A 9,104-nucleotide genomic window follows, 5' to 3' on the forward strand; every position below is an offset into this window, starting at 1 on the left:
GAGACTCCCATAGGGTTCAGTGTTAATCAGTGAGTCTCCCATAGGGTTCAGTGTTAATCAGTGAGACTCCCACAGGGTTCAATGTTAATCAGTGAGACTCCCACAGGGTTCAGTGTTAATCAGTGAGACTCCCATAGGGTTCAGTGTTAATCAGTGAGACTCCCATAGGGTTCAGTGTTAATCAGTGAGACTCCCATAGGGTTCAGTGTTAATCAGTGAGACTCCCATAGGGTTCAGTGTTGATCAGTAAGACTCCCAGAGGGTTCAGTGTTAATCAGTGACACTCCCATAGGGTTCAGTGTTAATCAGTGAGACTCCCACAGGAGTCAGTGTTAATCAGTGAGACTCCCATAGGGTTCAGTGTTAATCAGTGAGACTCTCATAGTGTTCAATGTTAATCACTGAGACTCCCATTGAGTTCAGTGTTCATCATTGAGACTCCCATAGGGTTCAGTGTTAATCAGTGAGACTCAAGTAGGGTTCAGTGTTAATCAGTGAGACTCCCATAGTGTTCAGTGTTAATCGGTGAGACTCCCATAGGGTTCAGTGTTAATCAGTGAGACTCCCCCATGGTTCATTGTTAATCAGTGAGACTCCCACAGGGTTCAGTGTTAATCAGTGAGACTCCCATAGGGTTCAGTGTTAATCAGTGAGACTCCCATAGGGTTCAGTGTTAATCAGTGAGACTCCCATAGGGTTCAGTCTTAATCAGTGAGACTCCCATAGGGTTCAGTGTTAATCAGTGAGACTCCCACATGGTTCAGTGTTAATCAGTGAGACTCCCATAGGGTTCAGTGTTAATCAGTGAGACTCCCATAGGGTTCAGTGTTAATCAGTGAGACTCCCACATGGTTCAGTGTTAATCAGTGAGACTCCCATAGGGTTCAGTGTTAATCAGTGAGACTCTCATAGTGTTCAATGTTAATCACTGAGACTCCCATTGAGTTCAGTTTTCATCATTGAGACTCCCATAGATTTCAGTGTTAATCAGTGAGACTCCCCTAGGGTTCAGTGTTAATCAGTGAGACTCCAATAGTGTTCAGTGTTAATCGGTGAGACTCCCATAGGGTTCAGTGTTAATCAGTGAGACTCCCATAGGGTTCAGTGTTAATCAGAGAGACTCCCACAAGGTTCAGTGTTAATCATTGAGATTCCATAGCGTTCAGTGTTAATCAGTGAGACTCCCACAGGGTTCAGTGTTAATCAGTGAGACTCCTACAAGGTTCAGTGTTAATCAGTGAGACTCCCACAGGGTTCAGTGTTAATCAGTGAGACTCCCATAGGGTTCAGTGTAAATCACTGAGACTCCCATTGGGTTCAGTGTTCATCAGTAAGACTCCCATAGGGTTCAGTGTTAATCAGTGAGACTCCCACAGGGTTCAGTGTTAATCAGTGAGACTCTCACAGTGTTCAGTGTTAATCAGTGAGATTCCCACAGGGTTCAGTGTTAATCAGTGAGACTCCCACACGGTTCAGTGTTAATCAGTGACACTCCCATAGGGTTCAGCGTTATTCAGTGAGACTTCCATAGGGTTCAGTGTTAATCAGTGACACTACCATAGTTTTCAGTGTTAATCAGTGAGACTCCCACAAGGTTCAGTGTTAATCAGTGAGACTCCCATAGGGTTCAGTGTTAATCAGTGAGATTCCATAGCGTTCAGTGTTAATCAGTGAGACTCCCACAGGGTTCAGTGTTAATCAGTGAGACTCCTACAAGGTTCAGTGTTAATCAGTGAGACTCCCACAGGGTTCAGTGTTAATCAGTGAGACTCCCATAGGGTTCAGTGTAAATCACTGAGACTCCCATTGGGTTCAGTGTTCATCAGTAAGACTCCCATAGGGTTCAGTGTTAATTAGTGAGACTCCCACAGGGTTCAGTTTAATCAGTGAGACTCCCATAGGGTTCAGTGTTAATCATTGAGACTCCCATAGGGTGCAGTGTTAATCAGTGAGACTCCCATAGGGTTCAGTGTTAATCAGTGAGACTCCCATAGGGTTCAGTGTTAATCAGTAAGACTCCCAGAGGGTTCAGTGTTAATCAGTGACACTCCCATAGGGTTCAGTGTTAATCAGTGAGACTCCCACAGGAGTCAGTGTTAATCAGTGAGACTCCCATAGGGTTCAGTGTTAATCAGTGAGACTCCCACGGGGTTCATGTGTTAATCAGTGAGACTCCCACAGGGTTCAGTGTTAATCAGTGAGACTCCCATAGGGTTCAGTGTTAATCAGTGAGACTCCCATAGGGTTCAGTGTTAATCAGTGAGACTCCCATAGGGTTCAGTGTTAATCAGTGAGACTCCCATAGGGTTCAGTGTTAATCAGTGAGACTCCCACAGGGATCATGTGTTAATCAGTGAGACTCCCATAGGGTTCAGTGTTAATCAATGGGACTCCCATAGGGTTCAGTGTTAATCAGTGAGACTCCCACAGGGTTCAGTGTTAATCAGTGAGACTCCCACAGGGTTCAGTGCTAATCAGTGAGACTCCCATAGGGTTCAGTGTAAATCACTGAGACTCCCATTGGGTTCAGTGTTCATCAGTAAGACTCCCATAGGGTTCAGTGTTAATTAGTGAGACTCCCACAGGGTTCAGTTTAATCAGTGAGACTCCCATAGGGTTCAGTGTTAATCATTGAGACTCCCATAGGGTGCAGTGTTAATCAGTGAGACTCCCACAGGGTTCAATGTTAATCAGTGAGACTCCCACAGGGTTCAGTGTTAATCAGTGAGACTCCCATAGGGTTCAGTGTTAATCAGTGAGACTCCCATAGGGTTCAGTGTTAATCAGTGAGACTCCCATAGGGTTCAGTGTTAATCAGTGAGACTCCCATAGGGTTCAGTGTTAATCAGTAAGACTCCCAGAGGGTTCAGTGTTAATCAGTGACACTCCCATAGGGTTCAGTGTTAATCAGTGAGACTCCCACAGGAGTCAGTGTTAATCAGTGAGACTCCCATAGGGTTCAGTGTTAATCAGTGAGACTCCCACGGGGTTCATGTGCTAATCAGTGAGACTCCCACAGGGTTCAGTGTTAATCAGTGAGACTCCCATAGGGTTCAGTGTTAATCAGTGAGACTCCCATAGGGTTCAGTGTTAATCAGTGAGACTCCCATAGGGTTCAGTGTTAATCAGTGAGACTCCCATAGGGTTCAGTGTTAATCAGTGAGACTCCCACAGGGATCATGTGTTAATCAGTGAGACTCCCATAGGGTTCAGTGTTAATCAATGGGACTCCCATAGGGTTCAGTGTTAATCAGTGAGACTCCCACAGGGTTCAGTGTTAATCAGTGAGACTCCCACAGGGTTCAGTGCTAATCAGTGAGACTCCCACAGGGTTCAGTGTTAATCAGTGAGACTCACATAGGGTTCAGTGTTAATCAGTGAGAGTCCCATAGTGTTCAGTGTAAATCATTGAAACCCCCATTGGGTTCAGTGTTCATCAGTGAGACTCCCATAGGGTTCAGTGTTAATCAGTGAGACTCCCCCAGGGTTCATTGTTAATCAGTGAGACTCCCATAGGGTTCAGTGTTAATCATTGAGACTCCCATAGGGTTCAGTGTTAATCATTGAGACTTCCAGAGGGTTCAGTGTTAATCAGTGAGACTCCCACAGGGTTCAATGTTAATCAGTGAGACTCCCACAGGGTTCTGTGTTAATCAGTGAGACTCCCACATGGTTCAGTGTTAATCAGTGAGACTCCCATAGGGTTCAGTGTTAATCAGTGAGACTCCCACAGGGTTCAGCGTTAATCAGTGAGACTCCCATAGGGTTCAGTGTAAATTACTGAGACTCCCATTGGGTTCAGTGTTCATCAGTAATTCTCCCATAGGATTCAGTGTTAATTAGTGAGACTCCCACAGGGTTCAGTGTTAATCAGTGAGACTCCCATAGGGTTCAGTGTTAATCAGTGAGACTCCCATAGGGTTCAGTGTTAATCAGTGAGACTCCCACAGGGTTCAATGTTAATCAGTGGGACTCCCACAGGGTTCAGTGTTAATCAGTGAGACTCCCATAGGGTTCAGTGTTAATCAGTGAGACTCCCATAGGGTTCAGTGTTAATCAGTGAGACTCCCATAGGGTTCAGTGTTAATCAGTGAGACTCCCATAGGGTTCAGTGTTGATCAGTAAGACTCCCAGAGGGTTCAGTGTTAATCAGTGACACTCCCATAGGGTTCAGTGTTAATCAGTGAGACTCCCACAGGAGTCAGTGTTAATCAGTGAGACTCCCATAGGGTTCAGTGTTAATCAGTGAGACTCTCATAGTGTTCAATGTTAATCACTGAGACTCCCATTGAGTTCAGTGTTCATCATTGAGACTCCCATAGGGTTCAGTGTTAATCAGTGAGACTCAAGTAGGGTTCAGTGTTAATCAGTGAGACTCCCATAGTGTTCAGTGTTAATCGGTGAGACTCCCATAGGGTTCAGTGTTAATCAGTGAGACTCCCCCATGGTTCATTGTTAATCAGTGAGACTCCCACAGGGTTCAGTGTTAATCAGTGAGACTCCCATAGGGTTCAGTGTTAATCAGTGAGACTCCCATAGGGTTCAGTGTTAATCAGTGAGACTCCCATAGGGTTCAGTGTTAATCAGTGAGACTCCCATAGGGTTCAGTGTTAATCAGTGAGACTCCCACATGGTTCAGTGTTAATCAGTGAGACTCCCATAGGGTTCAGTGTTAATCAGTGAGACTCCCATAGGGTTCAGTGTTAATCAGTGAGACTCCCACATGGTTCAGTGTTAATCAGTGAGACTCCCATAGGGTTCAGTGTTAATCAGTGAGACTCTCATAGTGTTCAATGTTAATCACTGAGACTCCCATTGAGTTCAGTTTTCATCATTGAGACTCCCATAGATTTCAGTGTTAATCAGTGAGACTCCCCTAGGGTTCAGTGTTAATCAGTGAGACTCCAATAGTGTTCAGTGTTAATCGGTGAGACTCCCATAGGGTTCAGTGTTAATCAGTGAGACTCCCATAGGGTTCAGTGTTAATCAGTGAGACTCCCACAGGGTTCAGTGCTAATCAGTGAGACTCCCATAGGGTTCAGTGTAAATCACTGAGACTCCCATTGGGTTCAGTGTTCATCAGTAAGACTCCCATAGGGTTCAGTGTTAATTAGTGAGACTCCCACAGGGTTCAGTTTAATCAGTGAGACTCCCATAGGGTTCAGTGTTAATCATTGAGACTCCCATAGGGTGCAGTGTTAATCAGTGAGACTCCCACAGGGTTCAATGTTAATCAGTGAGACTCCCACAGGGTTCAGTGTTAATCAGTGAGACTCCCATAGGGTTCAGTGTTAATCAGTGAGACTCCCATAGGGTTCAGTGTTAATCAGTGAGACTCCCATAGGGTTCAGTGTTAATCAGTGAGACTCCCATAGGGTTCAGTGTTAATCAGTAAGACTCCCAGAGGGTTCAGTGTTAATCAGTGACACTCCCATAGGGTTCAGTGTTAATCAGTGAGACTCCCACAGGAGTCAGTGTTAATCAGTGAGACTCCCATAGGGTTCAGTGTTAATCAGTGAGACTCCCACGGGGTTCATGTGCTAATCAGTGAGACTCCCACAGGGTTCAGTGTTAATCAGTGAGACTCCCATAGGGTTCAGTGTTAATCAGTGAGACTCCCATAGGGTTCAGTGTTAATCAGTGAGACTCCCACAGGGTTCAGTGTTAATCAGTGAGACTCCCACAGGGTTCAGTGCTAATCAGTGAGACTCCCACAGGGTTCAGTGTTAATCAGTGAGACTCACATAGGGTTCAGTGTTAATCAGTGAGAGTCCCATAGTGTTCAGTGTAAATCATTGAAACCCCCATTGGGTTCAGTGTTCATCAGTGAGACTCCCATAGGGTTCAGTGTTAATCAGTGAGACTCCCCCAGGGTTCATTGTTAATCAGTGAGACTCCCATAGGGTTCAGTGTTAATCATTGAGACTCCCATAGGGTTCAGTGTTAATCATTGAGACTTCCAGAGGGTTCAGTGTTAATCAGTGAGACTCCCACAGGGTTCAATGTTAATCAGTGAGACTCCCACAGGGTTCTGTGTTAATCAGTGAGACTCCCACATGGTTCAGTGTTAATCAGTGAGACTCCCATAGGGTTCAGTGTTAATCAGTGAGACTCCCACAGGGTTCAGCGTTAATCAGTGAGACTCCCATAGGGTTCAGTGTAAATTACTGAGACTCCCATTGGGTTCAGTGTTCATCAGTAATTCTCCCATAGGATTCAGTGTTAATTAGTGAGACTCCCACAGGGTTCAGTGTTAATCAGTGAGACTCCCATAGGGTTCAGTGTTAATCAGTGAGACTCCCATAGGGTTCAGTGTTAATCAGTGAGACTCCCACAGGGTTCAATGTTAATCAGTGGGACTCCCACAGGGTTCAGTGTTAATCAGTGAGACTCCCATAGGGTTCAGTGTTAATCAGTGAGACTCCCATAGGGTTCAGTGTTAATCAGTGAGACTCCCATAGGGTTCAGTGTTAATCAGTGAGACTCCCATAGGGTTCAGTGTTGATCAGTAAGACTCCCAGAGGGTTCAGTGTTAATCAGTGACACTCCCATAGGGTTCAGTGTTAATCAGTGAGACTCCCACAGGAGTCAGTGTTAATCAGTGAGACTCCCATAGGGTTCAGTGTTAATCAGTGAGACTCTCATAGTGTTCAATGTTAATCACTGAGACTCCCATTGAGTTCAGTGTTCATCATTGAGACTCCCATAGGGTTCAGTGTTAATCAGTGAGACTCAAGTAGGGTTCAGTGTTAATCAGTGAGACTCCCATAGTGTTCAGTGTTAATCGGTGAGACTCCCATAGGGTTCAGTGTTAATCAGTGAGACTCCCCCATGGTTCATTGTTAATCAGTGAGACTCCCACAGGGTTCAGTGTTAATCAGTGAGACTCCCATAGGGTTCAGTGTTAATCAGTGAGACTCCCATAGGGTTCAGTGTTAATCAGTGAGACTCCCATAGGGTTCAGTGTTAATCAGTGAGACTCCCATAGGGTTCAGTGTTAATCAGTGAGACTCCCACATGGTTCAGTGTTAATCAGTGAGACTCCCATAGGGTTCAGTGTTAATCAGTGAGACTCCCATAGGGTTCAGTGTTAATCAGTGAGACTCCCACATGGTTCAGTGTTAATCAGTGAGACTCCCATAGGGTTCAGTGTTAATCAGTGAGACTCTCATAGTGTTCAATGTTAATCACTGAGACTCCCATTGAGTTCAGTTTTCATCATTGAGACTCCCATAGATTTCAGTGTTAATCAGTGAGACTCCCCTAGGGTTCAGTGTTAATCAGTGAGACTCCAATAGTGTTCAGTGTTAATCGGTGAGACTCCCATAGGGTTCAGTGTTAATCAGTGAGACTCCCATAGGGTTCAGTGTTAATCAGAGAGACTCCCACAAGGTTCAGTGTTAATCATTGAGATTCCATAGCGTTCAGTGTTAATCAGTGAGACTCCCACAGGGTTCAGTGTTAATCAGTGAGACTCCTACAAGGTTCAGTGTTAATCAGTGAGACTCTCACAGGGTTCAGTGTTAATCAGTGAGACTCCCATAGGGTTCAGTGTAAATCACTGAGACTCCCATTGGGTTCAGTGTTCATCAGTAAGACTCCCATAGGGTTCAGTGTTAATTAGTGAGACTCCCACAGGGTTCAGTTTAATCAGTGAGACTCCCATAGGGTTCAATGTTAATCATTGAGACTCCCATAGGGTGCAGTGTTAATCAGTGAGACTCCCACAGGGTTCAATGTTAATCAGTGAGACTCCCACAGGGTTCCGTGTTAATCAGTGAGACTCCCATAGGGTTCAGTGTTAATCAGTGAGACTCCCATAGGGTTCAGTGTTAATCAGTGAGACTCCCATAGGGTTCAGTGTTAATCAGTGAGACTCCCATAGGGTTCAGTGTTAATCATTAAGACTCCCAGAGGGTTCAGTGTTAATCAGTGACACTCCCATAGGGTTCAGTGTTAATCAGTGAGACTCCCACAGGAGTCAGTGTTAATCAGTGAGACTCCCATAGGGTTCAGTGTTAATCAGTGAGACTCCCATAGGGTTCAGTGTTAATCAGTAAGACTCCCAGAGGGTTCAGTGTTAATCAGTGACACTCCCATAGGGTTCAGTGTTAATCAGTGAGACTCCCACAGGAGTCAGTGTTAATCAGTGAGACTCCCATAGGGTTCAGTGTTAATCAGTGAGACTCCCACGGGGTTGATGTGCTAATCAGTGAGACTCCCACAGGGTTCAGTGTTAATCAGTGAGACTCCCATAGGGTTCAGTGTTAATCAGTGAGACTCCCATAGGGTTCAGTGTTAATCAGTGAGACTCCCATAGGGTTCAGTGTTAATCAGTGAGACTCCCATAGGGTTCAGTGTTAATCAGTGAGACTCCCACAGGGATCATGTGTTAATCAGTGAGACTCCCATAGGGTTCAGTGTTAATCAATGGGACTCCCATAGGGTTCAGTGTTAATCAGTGAGACTCCCACAGGGTTCAGTGTTAATCAGTGAGACTCCCACAGGGTTCAGTGCTAATCAGTGAGACTCCCATAGGGTTCAGTGTAAATCACTGAGACTCCCATTGGGTTCAGTGTTCATCAGTAAGACTCCCATAGGGTTCAGTGTTAATTAGTGAGACTCCCACAGGGTTCAGTTTAATCAGTGAGACTCCCATAGGGTTCAGTGTTAATCATTGAGACTCCCATAGGGTGCAGTGTTAATCAGTGAGACTCCCACAGGGTTCAATGTTAATCAGTGAGACTCCCACAGGGTTCAGTGTTAATCAGTGAGACTCCCATAGGGTTCAGTGTTAATCAGTGAGACTCCCATAGGGTTCAGTGTTAATCAGTGAGACTCCCATAGGGTTCAGTGTTAATCAGTGAGACTCCCATAGGGTTCAGTGTTAATCAGTAAGACTCCCAGAGGGTTCAGTGTTAATCAGTGACACTCCCATAGGGTTCAGTGTTAATCAGTGAGACTCCCACAGGAGTCAGTGTTAATCAGTGAGACTCCCATAGGGTTCAGTGTTAATCAGTGAGACTCCCACGGGGTTCATGTGCTAATCAGTGAGACTCCCACAGGGTTCAGTGTTAATCAGTGAGACTCCCATAGGGTTCAGT

This window comes from Petromyzon marinus, unplaced genomic scaffold (genome assembly GCF_048934315.1).
Source record: "Petromyzon marinus isolate PM22_M1 ecotype Great Lakes invasive population unplaced genomic scaffold, UKy_Petmar_22M1.pri1.0 PM_Scaffold_3, whole genome shotgun sequence".
NCBI lineage: Eukaryota > Metazoa > Chordata > Hyperoartia > Petromyzontiformes > Petromyzontidae > Petromyzon > Petromyzon marinus.